Below are 13,319 nucleotides of genomic sequence, written 5' to 3'. Positions count from 1 at the left end.
TCTCTCGAATGAAATTGTTGATTGTTTCTATGATTTCTTCTTTAACCCAACCCTTCTTTAGAATTAGATTATTTAGTTTCCAATTGATTTTTGGTTTCTCTTTCCATGGCCTTTTATTACATGTAATTTTTAATGCATTATGATCTGAAAAGGATGCATTGATTATCTCTACCTTTCTGCACTGGATTGTGAGATTTTTATGTCCTAGTACATGGTCAATTTTTGTAAATGTTCCATGTACCGCTGAGAAAAAAGTATATTCCTTTCTATTCCCATTTAATTTTCTCCAAAGATCTATCATATCTACCTTATCCAGAGTTTTATTTACCTCCTTAACCTCTTTCTTGTTTATTTTGAGGTTGGATTTATCGAGTTCAGAGAGGGGGAGGTTGAGGTCCCCCACTAGTATAGTTTTCCTATCAATTTCTTCCTTCAACTCCCCCAACCTCTCCTCTAAGAATCTGGATGCTATACCACTTGGAGCATACATGTTTAGTAATGATATTGCTTCATTGTCTATGGTGCCTTTTAGCAGGATATAGTTTCCATCCTTATCCCTTTTGATTAGATCTATTTCTGCTTTTGCTTTGTCTGAGATTAGGATTGCTACTCCTGCCTTTCTTACATGAGCTGAAGCACAATATATTCTGCTCCATCCTTTGACCTTTATCCTATGTGTATCCCCCCGTTTCAAATGTGTTTCTTGTAAGCAGCATATTGTTGGATTATGGCTTTAAATCCATTCTGCTATCCGTCTCCGTTTTATGGGAGAGTTCATTCCATTCACATTCACAGTTATGATTACAATCTGTGTATTTCCCTCCAACCTCTTTCCCACCATTTGTGCTTTTAGCATTCCCGTCTCCCTTCCCCTCCTCAATAGTATTCACTTTTCTCCCCCTCCTCCTGCAGCCTTCCCCTCCTTCTTTTGACCCCCCTCCCTTTTAGTTCCCTTTACTCTTATTGCTTCTTTCCTCCCTTTTAGCCACCCTCCCCTTTCTTCCCCATTCCCCTCCTACTACCTATAGACCTAATTAGGCTTATCTACTTAAGATTATTGTTCCCTCCTTTGAACAAATCAGATGAGAGTACCTCTCAAACAATGCTCATCTCCCTCCCCTCCTTCTCTCTACTATAGTTTTGTACTTCTTCCTGTGATATAATTTGCCATTTTCTGCTTCCCCCTTTCCACACCTCCTATTACATTCCCTTCTCGTACTTAAATCATATTTTTGACATGACATCATTTACTTTATGCCCGTTCCCTCTACATATATCCCTTTTATCATAATAGCTGCACAGTTCTCAAGATTAACAGGTATCATCTTCCCTTATAGGGAGGTAAACAGTTTGCCCTAATTGAGTAGCAAGTTTTTGTTTTTGTTTTTTCCCCTCTGTTTACCTTTTTATGATTCTCTGGAGACCTGCATTTGAAGATCAAATTGTCTATTGAGTTCTGGTGTTTTGGTCAGGAAGCTCTGGAAATCCCTTATTTCGTTGAATGACTTTCTCCTTGCCTGAAATGTTATGCTGAACTTTGCTGGGTAGTTGATCCTTGGTTGAAGTCCCAACTCCTTTGCCTTACGGAATATTGGGTTCCAATTCTTTCGATCTTTTAATGTAGAAGCTGCAAGGTCCTGTGCGATCCTGACTGTGTGTCCTTGATATTTGAATTGTTTCTTTCTGGCTGCTTGTAGTATTTTCTCCTTCACTTGATAGCTCTGGAATTTGGCAACTATATTTCTTGGGGTTTTGAGTTTGGGATCCCTTTCGGGAGGGGAACGGTGGATTCTTTCGATGACTATTTTGCCCTCTGAGTCTAGTACTTCTGGACAGTTTTCCTTGATGATTTCCTGGAAGATATTGTCCAGACTCTTTTCTTCATCATGGGTTTCTGGCAGGCCAATAATTCTTAGATTTTCTCTCCTGGATCTGTTTTCCAGGTCAGTTGTTTTTTCCAATTAAATATTTTACATTTTCTTCTATCTTTTCATTCTTTAGATTTTGTTTGCCTGATTCTTGTTGCCTCATTGAGTCATTAGTTTCTACTTGCCCAATTCTAATCTTCATCGTATTGTTTTCTTCAGTTAGCTTTTCCATCTCCTTTTCCATCTGACCAATTTTTCCCTTTAAGGAGCTATTTTCTCCATTTAATTTTTGTACTTCTTTTTCCATTCGACCAATTTTCCCAGTTAGGTTTTGGGTTTCCTTTTCCATCTGATCAATTTTCCCAATTAGGTTTTGGGTTTCCTTTTCCATTTGATTAGCTCTTCCTTTTAGGGAATTTTTCTCTCCAGTTAATTTTTGAACTTCCTTTTCCATTTCTTCAATTTTCTTTTTCAGGGTGATGTTCTCATCAGTGAATTCTTTTTTTATAGTTTTAAAATCATTGGCCAGTTTTTCTTTTATATCCTTCTTCAGACGTTCCAGGTAATCTAGTTGTGCTTGTGAGAAATTCATAGTCCCATCTGAGGTTTCAGATGGAAGTACAGTCTCAGCTCTAACCTCTTTGGTGTTTGTGTTTTGGTCCTTATCCCCATAGAAAGATTCTATGGTTTTTTCACTTTTCGTCTGCTTTTTCCGATTCATGATGTTGGCTGAGTGTTGTAGCTTTTGGTTCTTTCAGTCAGAAGGTACAGATCTTTAAGTTGAGCTGATGTGTGTCTAGGCTAAAAGCAGGCTTTTGTTTTTTGTTTCCCACATCAACCCTGGGGTTAGCTTGTTAGGTGTGTGGGAGGTGTGGTCTGGTCTCAGGCTATCTCCTCAGCTGACTTGAGGCAAAGGCAAGGTCAGGGGATGGTAATCCCAGCTTCCCTATTGTCTTCCCTTTTCCCCTGGAGGGCTGGGGCACGCCTAGAGGCTAACGCGTGTTCCCGCCCCTCCTGGGCCTCGTCTCCCGGCTCTGAGGCTTGCCTGGGTGTCAGTACGAATTTTCTCTGCCCTGGGTCGTCTGTCCCTCCAGATCGCCTCCACCGCAGTAGGAAGAATCCCCCTTTGCCACTTTTCCAGCCTCTGGTGTTATGAGACCACCCGCCCCCTTCTGCTGTTCCCGCTGATCCAGGATTAATCTGGGGAAGAATTTTATGTTTCCCTCAGGGTCATCAGGGGGGAGGAGAGAGCACTTACTGATCACTCTGCCATCCCAGTTCCTGGAAGTTCAAGTAGTGACCCACCGAAGTCCGTCTTCAGGCTGAAGATTTCAAGGGCTGCTGTGGTGATGTCTGGCACTCAGCGGCTCTCACCGGCTCGGCCTGGCTTATCTCCTGCTCCGCTGGTCTCGCCCGCCACTCTCGGGCTCCTCTGGTCCCCTCCGCCCTGCCACGCTGACCACGCTGCGCTGTGCGCCGGGGTCTTACCCCCGCGGAACAGATCCCTCCCGTGGACCCTCCGGTCCAGCCTGGGCTCCGAATCCGTCAAAGTCCGTCACCCACTGGATTTTGCACCTCCAAAGTCTGGTCAGACTCTCCCCCCAGATATATCCAGAGGAGTTTTTCCAGGAGCTTAGGTGAGTCATTGCTTTCACTCCGCCATCTTGGCTCCGCCCCCCCAGGTTTCTCTATTTTTAAAAGTGTTATTTTCTGCTGCAAGTTTTGAGTCTCCTTTAGCAAACTCTTGACTCATTTTTCATAATTTTCTTCCATCACTCTCATTTCTCTTTTCAATTTTCCCTCCATCTCTCACATTTGATTTTCAAATTCTTTTTTGAGTTCTCCCATGGCCTGAGACAATTTCATATTTTTGGGAGAGGCTTTGGATGTAGGATCTTGTCCTTACTGTTTTCTTCCAGTCTTATGCTTTAATCTTCCTCATCTGAAAGCGTAGAAGAAAATATCTTTTCACCAAGAAAGTAACCTTCTCTAGTCTTATTAATTTCCCATTTTGGACTGCCTTAGGCTTCAGAGGTTTTGTGCAGCTGTTCTCTGAGCTGTCTCCAGGTACCTGTAACTTCTCTGTTCCTCCATTGTTACATAATCAAGGGAGAGGTGTTTCCTCCTCTTCTGGCCTGCACTCTAGTCTGTGAGCAACCCCAACACTCTTTTCTGCCTTGCAACTTTGAGTAGAATTCCCTCTCCATAGCAGTCACCAGATCCACCCAGCCAGATTTCTTCCTCACCCCAGGACCACTATTCAGGACTGAGACCCAGATCAGCTGCTTGATTCCTCCACAGTCTGTAGGCCAAGAGCTCCAGGAGCTGCTGCTGCTATGATGGTGTCTACAACCACCCTGAGGCTAAGGCTGGACCACACTCCCCTCTCACCCAGGTAAAAGAGCTTTTTGCTGACCTTTCAAGCTGTCTTTGGCATTTATGAGTTGAGAAATCTGGAAACCACAACAGTTGTCCATGATTCAGCACCCTGAAGCCTGCTTCATCCCCATCTGTGCCAAGATGCCCATGGTGGGATGTGCTCACCTCTGAGCCCAGTGTAGAAGACCCTTCCTGCTGGCCATCCAGGCTGTCTTGGGCTGGAAATTTATTTCACTCTGTCATTTTATGGCTTATGCTGCTCTCGAATTTGTTTAGAGACATTTTTACGTGTATTTTACGGACTTTGGGGGAAGAAGTTGAGCAGGTCCATGCTTCTACTATGCTATATTGGGTCCACCCCCTCAAGGGCTCCTTTTGTGGTGTAGCTTATAACATCATTCAGGCAGGAAAGGATTACAAAAAGAAACAAATGATTAGGATACCACCATCTGACATCCTTAAATATAATTCTTTTAAATGCTAAACACACCTCTAGGAATATTATAACATGTTTGAAAATCAGTATAATTCTGAATATATCTGAGAAACTCTGTAAATATCTTGAGATTACAGGACTTTACCTGGGTCATAATGTTTTATTGTTTATTTTTATTATAAATAAAATTATTAGTTTCATTTCCTAGTATCTTTGTCTGTGTATGTCAGTGTGTCTGTCTGTTCCTCTCCCCATAGAAATAATCAACACAGTAGCTAAAAACATATATTCTATGTAATGTTCCACAACAGTATTGATTTTTCATATCTGCAAAGGAAAAATATCATTTTTTATTCTATTTTTCAGGGGGAAAACAGATCTTTATAATTACATTGGGTTTGGTTTCATTTTTATTGTTGTCATTTAAATTGTTGTTTTCCCGGATATTTTTTGCTTAGTTCACTTTGTAAGTTAATTTCTTCCAATGTTTCCTTTTATTCTTTATATTCACCCTTTTGTACAGCATTGTAATTTAATTGAATTTTATTAGCCTTTTCCCAATAGAAAGACATCAACTTTTTTCTGGTTCTTTGTTAATATTGAAATTACAGCTAAAACGTTTTGGCAAATATAGCGCCTTTACTATATCATTGATCTTCTGATTATTTATACTTAATAGTGTCAATTTTGCATCAAAAGGTGCAGACATTTTATTTTCTTAGCCTATTTCTACAACACTTCTTTAATGCTTGAATCAATTCATAGAAAAATGATTACTCCACAGCATTTTGCCACTCTTTTTGTTCAACAAGCCATACTATGAAATCAATATACAGATGAATTTAATCTGTCTCCATTATATTAGTACAGTAAAATATTATTTTGATTATGATAAATATACATGCAGATCCAAAATATAGGTAATGTATTAGCAACTGAAGAACAAGTGGGATTTTTATTACCAAAATTGCTGGGCTCAATTATAAGCAAAAAGTATGCAGTCTAAGCGCATATAAACAAGGAGAAGTATAGTGATTTATGCATTCCTTACATCAGGAACAACCTGAACAGAAAATATTTTGAGGTATGAGATATATTTGCATGAGGAATAAGCAAGTTAGGGTGCATAAAGGATAAACATGAGAGATATTTAGAAATATTTATCTCTGATGTTTTCAATATCATGAAAAAATGAGAAAAACTATCACAGTATTGGAGAAGTGCAGATATTATCATCTTTTAAAAAATGAAGAAATTATATTTTGCAAAAATTTTGATCTAGATTGAAATTTTTGTAAATATTTTGGTTGCTCATTAAAGAAATATAGAATGCTGAGAAAAATAAGAAGTGATTGCTATAAATTTTCAGCTTGACTTCAAAAATAGATAGCACCAGATTAATATAACTTTCTTCACTCATAGGTATACTGCCTGGTGTATCAGGAGAAATGTGTTTACTTTAACTAAATTTGGCAAAGATTCTGATAAAGTATTTTGCTATTAACTTGACAACAGATCTCCAATGGAATTTCTCAGGGATCTTTAATGATTCTTATTTTTACATCTCTCAGCATCTAATAAAATTTATTGTCATTGTTGTTGTTATTGTTCCTGATCTAAGATTTTATTGATTTTTTGATAGCAGATATGCAGGTGATCCTTTCCCTTAATGTAACTGACAACCCTGCTCACGTAATTTTTGTCAGTGTGCTACTATGAGCTTACACTGAGGGTTCACTCAGCCTGTGAAGCTTCCCCGAGTACTGTTGACATTTTAAGCCTCCTAACTGGAACACCCAGGCTATTTAGCAATTAACTCTCATTATTGCAATATAAGTCGCCAATCTTCTTGTTCATTCAAAGGTTTTTTTTTTTAATTATGTCTTTGGAATTTCCCTATATTTCTTCTATTTCTTCATGATATGTTGCTCAAACCTCTCTCTCCCACTATCTCTCTCTGTCTTTCTGTCTCTCTGTCTCTCTCTGTCTCTGTCTGTCTGTCTGTCTCTCTCTCTCTCTCTCTCTCTCTTCTCTCTATCACATACACACACACGTGTAGATAAACACACATATATGATGTGCCTGTCCAGTGCCTTCTGGCTGATTTTCAAATTCATACTCAAATCTCTGTGTGTATATTACTCAATTAAAAAATATTATAGAAATATTGGTATTTTAAACATAAGCCTTTTTTTCATGGAGAAGCTTGGAGTTACTAAAATAATTTTAACAGTTTTTTCAGAACAATCCAACTGTCTCTCTTCCTCTTGTTCAATTCTGTGCCAAACTGGTTGAGCATTTATAGCGCTCATCCAAACTATATATTACAATGAATATAGTTCATTTTTAAAAGAAATTCAATTGCATACTGTAAAATACACTAGATATCTTTCACCCATTTGCTTTTGTGCTATATGGAACAACAAATTAACTCCTTTGGAATGATGATGGATCTCAGTGAGAAGACATTATAATGTACAAGAGGTAGATGCTATCAGTTCAACATCAACAAATCAAAACAACTGGAAGTATTTGCCATCTAAGGGGTTAAACCTTACACAAATTGGACTGTCTGCTGGATTTTCCCCAAGATACATACAAAAGTCTTTGCCAAATATGACTTCCTGTGTTACGCTTCAGATATTAGTCAGAATTGTGTCAAACAGCTTTCCTTGTGCTGTGTATTTCAAGGATATTTTAATTGTGTTGATGTATAAATGGAAAACAATCTCATTATCAAAGTAGAGCAATTAAAGCTAGTGTTTTGCTTCCCCAAATGAAATGTTTATTTTTATGGTCAAAAAGGAACAATCTCAGTGGGATCTTACATCTTCAATGTATTTTAGTCAATTCTGTTAAAAGTGCAATCTAACACAAAATATCATTTTCAAAAACCTAGCAATTTTTTAATAATACCTTAGAGGATGCTCACAAATATGTGTAGATACAGATTTCATTTGTAAAAATGCGTTAAAGGGTAGAATCAATTGGGTAAATTACTCTATTCTACTTAGTCCTAATGTTTGTATCAGTTTTAAATGTATGTCAGTTGAATGTTTTCCCCTTCTTAATTTTTTCCTTTTTTCCTGTGTATGGATCTCTTTGTATATATTTGTTTGTAGTCTGTTTTTCTCATTGCATTATAAGTTCCTAGAGGGCACAGGGGTTGTATTTCGCCTCTTTTTGTATGACTAGCACTTTGATAGATTGCCCATCCTGGAGTCTGGAAGGCTGAACTTTCTGAGTTATGTTCTGGCTCAGATACTTGCTTGCTGCGTGACCCTGTGCAAGTAACTTAATCCTGCTTCTCTCGGTTTCCTTATCTGTAAAATGAACTCTAGAGGAAGATGGCAAACCACTTTAGTGTATTTGAAAAAAAAAATCCCCAATGGGGTCATCAACAGTTGGACATGACTGAAATGACTCAACAAAAACTACAAAAATCACTTAGCACAATGTCTGGCATATACTAAGTACTTAATAAATGTTTATTGAATTAAATTTGATTAGGTTTCCTCTGCTTCCTGACTTTGATGGTTTCTTTCAAGACACCTCAAACCTCACCACTTGTAAAAATCTTTTCTCAGTGCACACACATACACACACACACACACACACACACACACACACATTGTTAGGATCTTCCCTCTAAGAGTACTTTCCATGTACACTGTATATAGAGTTTATGTCTTTTGTTATTTGAATATTGTTTCTCCATTGAAATTTATCCTTCTTTTTGTTTTGTTTCATATCCTCATCATTCACTAGTGATGTAAAGTAATCATTTAGTGGACTTTTGTTCGCTGGTAGACTTACTTACTTACTCACTGTGAACAAGGCCTGACCATCTTGGAGGTTTTATTTCGTTTGTTGATTAGAAGTCTTTTCATACTGGTTAAAGAATTTGGTGATACCGTCTGAAGTTTGTATGAAACTGGTGTGATAATTTGAAACCAAAGATTTGCGGATCTAACAGCACAAAGGAAAGAGAACCAAATTTATAAGATTATCTCTTCAGAACAACAAAAATGTAATGTTAATTAGAGTTAACTATCTTCCCCATCCATTGACAAGCCTCAGGTGGTGGTCATTAAAGGAAGATTGATCAGGGGAGTCTTGTTTTGCAGGAAGATCCACACATTTTGTTAATGAGGCACTGAGTCACAAGGGTCACGATGCCCTCTGGCTTGGGAAAAGTGTGTAGATACTCTGTCAGGTTTTGCTTTGTGGTCTTACTCTTTGGAAGAAGGTTTGTGTGCTGGATGAAACACTTGGTAGCCTTTAATGAGCCTCCCCAGCTTTGAAAATCTATAAGTTGGTGTTTGTCTCTCTGGTAACTATGTATGTATATGATGATCAGACAGCTGGATCTGTCTGTTGATTTGTGATGTATGTATTGGTAAGGAGCAAATAATTAGAAGCCCTATCTATTGGTCTTTATTTCTCTACTTGCATTTTCTCTGACGGTAAATGTGATTAAAGAAAAAGGTTTACCTCTCAAAAGTTGCTTTCCTTTTAGAAAAAGCAGATCTCGTAATCCGTGCTAGCAGGCCATCCTTGGATGTGTCTGGGTGCTTGCTGCAATAGGAACAGAGAAGAAAGTCCTCAGATTCTGCTTTGAGACTTGGTCTTCCTTCCTTAACTTAAGGAGTACTTAGTAACTCTCAAAGTGCCTGTATGGTTTTAGAATTCTTATTGGTATACTGTCTGAACATGAGGGCAGTGTCTGCAACAGTACACAAGGCCAGATTGGATGCAATATGAAAGATTGCTTTGAGACTCTGTAAGGAAAACTAAAGAGAAAATTCTAAGTAATAGAGAAAAAGTCTTCCAGGTGTTGTCAGTTATCATTTAGTATATTTTCTCTTAGCTTAAGTCTACTCTCTCCTGAACCTTGTCTGTAGTTTAATGGAATGTGTTCAGACTTTTAGGGAGATACTTTGTCCCAACTCTTCTTATTATACCTTAGTAAATGCCCTTTTCTAGAAGCTAATTTTCTACCTGATTATTAAACCTCAGATGAAAATAATGTGGAAAAATACACCTTTGAATTATAACATTTCAATGTCACCTGCCATTCCATCAGTGCTACCCTTGAAACTAAGAGGAAATATAGTTGTGGTTTGCCATGCCCTTCTCCAGCTCCTTTTGCAATTCTTTTCAAATATACAACAAAATTATCATGTATATTTTTTCCTTATTTTTCTTGCCTCCTCACCTCCAGCCTAGGAATAGCTACCATTAGACAAAAATAGAAATGTGTGTGTGTGTGTGTGTGTGTGTGAGTGTGTCTATGTGTGCAAAATTGTTCTATAGATAATTCTATTTATCACTGCTTTCTCTGGATACAGATAGCGTTTTTCTTAATTGTCCCTTGAATCTAATTTGGTTATTTATATTTAAAACTTTGTAAAGATATCTCTAAATTTCTAAATTTCCTATTTAGAAATCATCTAATTTTTTTTGGTTGAAACCTTATCTTTCATACTTTTTATAGTTTTATTTTTCATTCAAATATATATATGAACTCCGTGATATGACATAATCAAACGCCTCATGCATTTATATTTCTTATTGACTTTGAACGTATAATAAAATCAGTTCATACATTTGTCTTTTTAAAGAAAATATGAGCCATGTAATCAACTAAGTACAATTTTCTTTGTCTTTTTTGTTTTATTCAAGAATGACAAGATTCATTTAATTAAAATATTTCAGTGGAATGTCATTCACTGGTTGTCAAACAAGGATCTCACATTTATAACATTGTATATATATATATATTATATATATATATAATAGTATATGTATAGTATATATATAGTATATATACAATAGTATATATACTATATATATATTATATGCATTATATACTATATATATATTATATGCATTATATGCATATATATACGTAAGTGTACATATGCATGTGTGTGTATGTTTGTGTGTGTGTGTATTATAGGTAGTCTAAAATAATGCTTACTAAAAAATCATAGGTCTGAGAGTTGGAAAGGACTGATGCAGCACTTTGTAAGTTTCTTTTTTCTCTGACTGCCAGAGCCATACCATTCACCATAAAGTGATCTACTTACTGGTAATGAGTGTATTTTGATTTACTAAGGTGAATTCTCATAAATCAAACACAGAACTTTAATGTGATATATTAAATGGTTTCCAAAACTGATAAAATTGCCAGAGTTTATGTTCACCAGAAGGGCTGGGAATAACTGAGTCGTTTTTACTCCAGGATGAAAAACGAGAGTAGAACTTTAAGAAAGCAATTATTTTTTTTATTAATTTTAGAAATAGACATATATATGTATGCATTAATGTCTTTAATATCTTATCTACCAAACTTTATCATTTATTTATATTTTATACTATATTTACAGACAAAACATTTACTTTCCTTAATACCACATTCTTTTCCTGATATTACCAAACTTTTGCATAACTTTAGATAATCATTGATTATTTCTATGTAGTTGAATATGACTTGAGTGTTGAAATATAGTTTCTCAGCTGATAGTTCACATGCCCAGGTATTAATTTCACTGAAGGCCCAACAACAAAGTTAATTTTTAAAAAGCATTTTTGTATAAGGTACCAGAGGTATTAAAATCCAGAAACAATGAATAAAGTCACAGACATTTATTAATTACCTACTGTAAAGACAAAGGTACAAGTTTTCTATTATACAAAGTATATACAGCGTAGAAAAACAGGTGATTTGAGAAGAGTAGGTAGGGCAACTAGAGTTAGAGCATTATGAAAGATTTTATGTAACAGGTTTTGCTTAAACTAAATCTTGAAGCAATCTAGGGATTCTAGAGGTAGAGGTGAGGAGAAAGTTATGTTCATTTTTCCCCCAGAATTTTGCCCAAATTGAATCAATGAACAAAAAAAGCTAAGGAAAATGATGCAAATGAGATAATAAAATTGGTTTTTACTGTTGTTGTTTGTTTGTTTTGCTTTAAGCTGCATTGTGGAATAATTTAAACCAAGGAATGGACTGAATTACTTCGTATTGTATGTCTGATGATAATGACAATTATCTGCAAATAGAAAGAAGGGTTACTTAACTTTTGTTTTCTTCAGTGGAGGAGTTGTTTTCTCAACTTTGCACTGGAAAGAATAGAAAATAAATTCCTAATAGGGAGTTTATAGCCACAAAAATAATTCTTAACACTCATTCCTAATATTTTGAATTCCACCTTCGCTCCCTTCCTCCCTCCCTACCCATCCACACTGAGAAGGCTGGCAATTCAATATAGGCTGTATATGTGTAGTTTTGCAAAAGACTTACATAATAGTCATATTGTGTAAGACTAATTATATTTCCCTGTATCCTATTCTGCCCCCCATTTATTCTATTCTCCCTTTAGACCTTCTCCCTCCCAAAAAGTGTTTCCTTCTTATTACTCCCTTCTCCTATTTGACCTCCCTTCTATCATCCCCTTTACCCCAACTGTCACCTTCTCCCCCACCATTTTGTATTGTAAGATGTACTTTCATACTGAACTGAGTAAGTATGTCATTCCATAAAGACAAATGTGAAGAGAGGAAGCTCCCCATCTTCCTTCTAACATTTTCCCTTTTGTCCTCCACTGAAGAAGCTTTTCTTGCCTCCTTGATGAGTACTAATTTACCCCATTCCATTTCTCCCTTTCTCCTCCCAATATATTCCTCTCTCATCCCTCAATTTTATTTTATTTTTTAGGTATCACCCCTTCTTATTCAACTCACCCTGTGTTCTCTGTCTATGTGTGTGTGTGTGCATGTGTGTGTGTGTGTGTGTGTCTTCTCCACTTACCCAAATACGGAGAAAAGTCTCAAGAGTTACAAGTATTATTTTTCCATGGAGGAATGTAAACAATTCAACTTTAGAAAGTCCTTTATATTTTCTCTTCCCTGTTTACCTTTTCATGTTTCTCTTGATTCTTGTGTTTGAAAATCAAATTTTCTATTCAGTTCTATTTTTTCCATCAAGAATGCTTGAAAGTTCTCTATTGCACTGAGTTACTATTTTTTCCCTGAAGTATTATACTCAGTTGGCTGGAAAGCTGATTCTTGGTTTTAATCCCAATTCCTTTCTGGAATATCCTATTCCAAGTCCTTCTACCCCTTAATGTAGAAGCCATGAGCTCCTGTGTCACCCTGATTGTATTTTCACAATGTTCAAACTATTTCTTTCTGGCTATTTGCAATAGTTTTTCTTTGACGTGGGAACTCTGGAATTTGATTACAATATTCCTAGGAGTTTCTCTTTTTGAATCTCCTTCAGGAGGTGATTTGTAAATTCTTTGAATATTTGTTTTGCCCTCTGGTTCTAGAATATCAATCCAGTTTTCCTTGATAATTTCATGAAAGATGTTGCTTAGGCTCTTGTTTTGATCATGGAATTCAGGTAGTGCTGTAATTTTTCAATTATCTCTTCTGGATTTATTTTCCAGGTCAGTTGCTTTTCCAATGAGGTATTTCACATTATCTTCTATGTTTTCATTCTTTGGTTTTGTTTTGTAATTTCTTGGTGTCTCATAAAGTCAGTAGTTTCCATCTATTCCATTTTAATTTTTAAAGAACTCTTTTATTCAGTGAGCTTTTTTGAATGCCCTTTTTCATTTGGATCACTCTGC

Source organism: Notamacropus eugenii, chromosome 4 (genome assembly GCF_028372415.1).
Source record: "Notamacropus eugenii isolate mMacEug1 chromosome 4, mMacEug1.pri_v2, whole genome shotgun sequence".
Taxonomy (NCBI): domain Eukaryota; kingdom Metazoa; phylum Chordata; class Mammalia; order Diprotodontia; family Macropodidae; genus Notamacropus; species Notamacropus eugenii.
Note: the sequence above shows the minus strand (reverse complement) of the source record.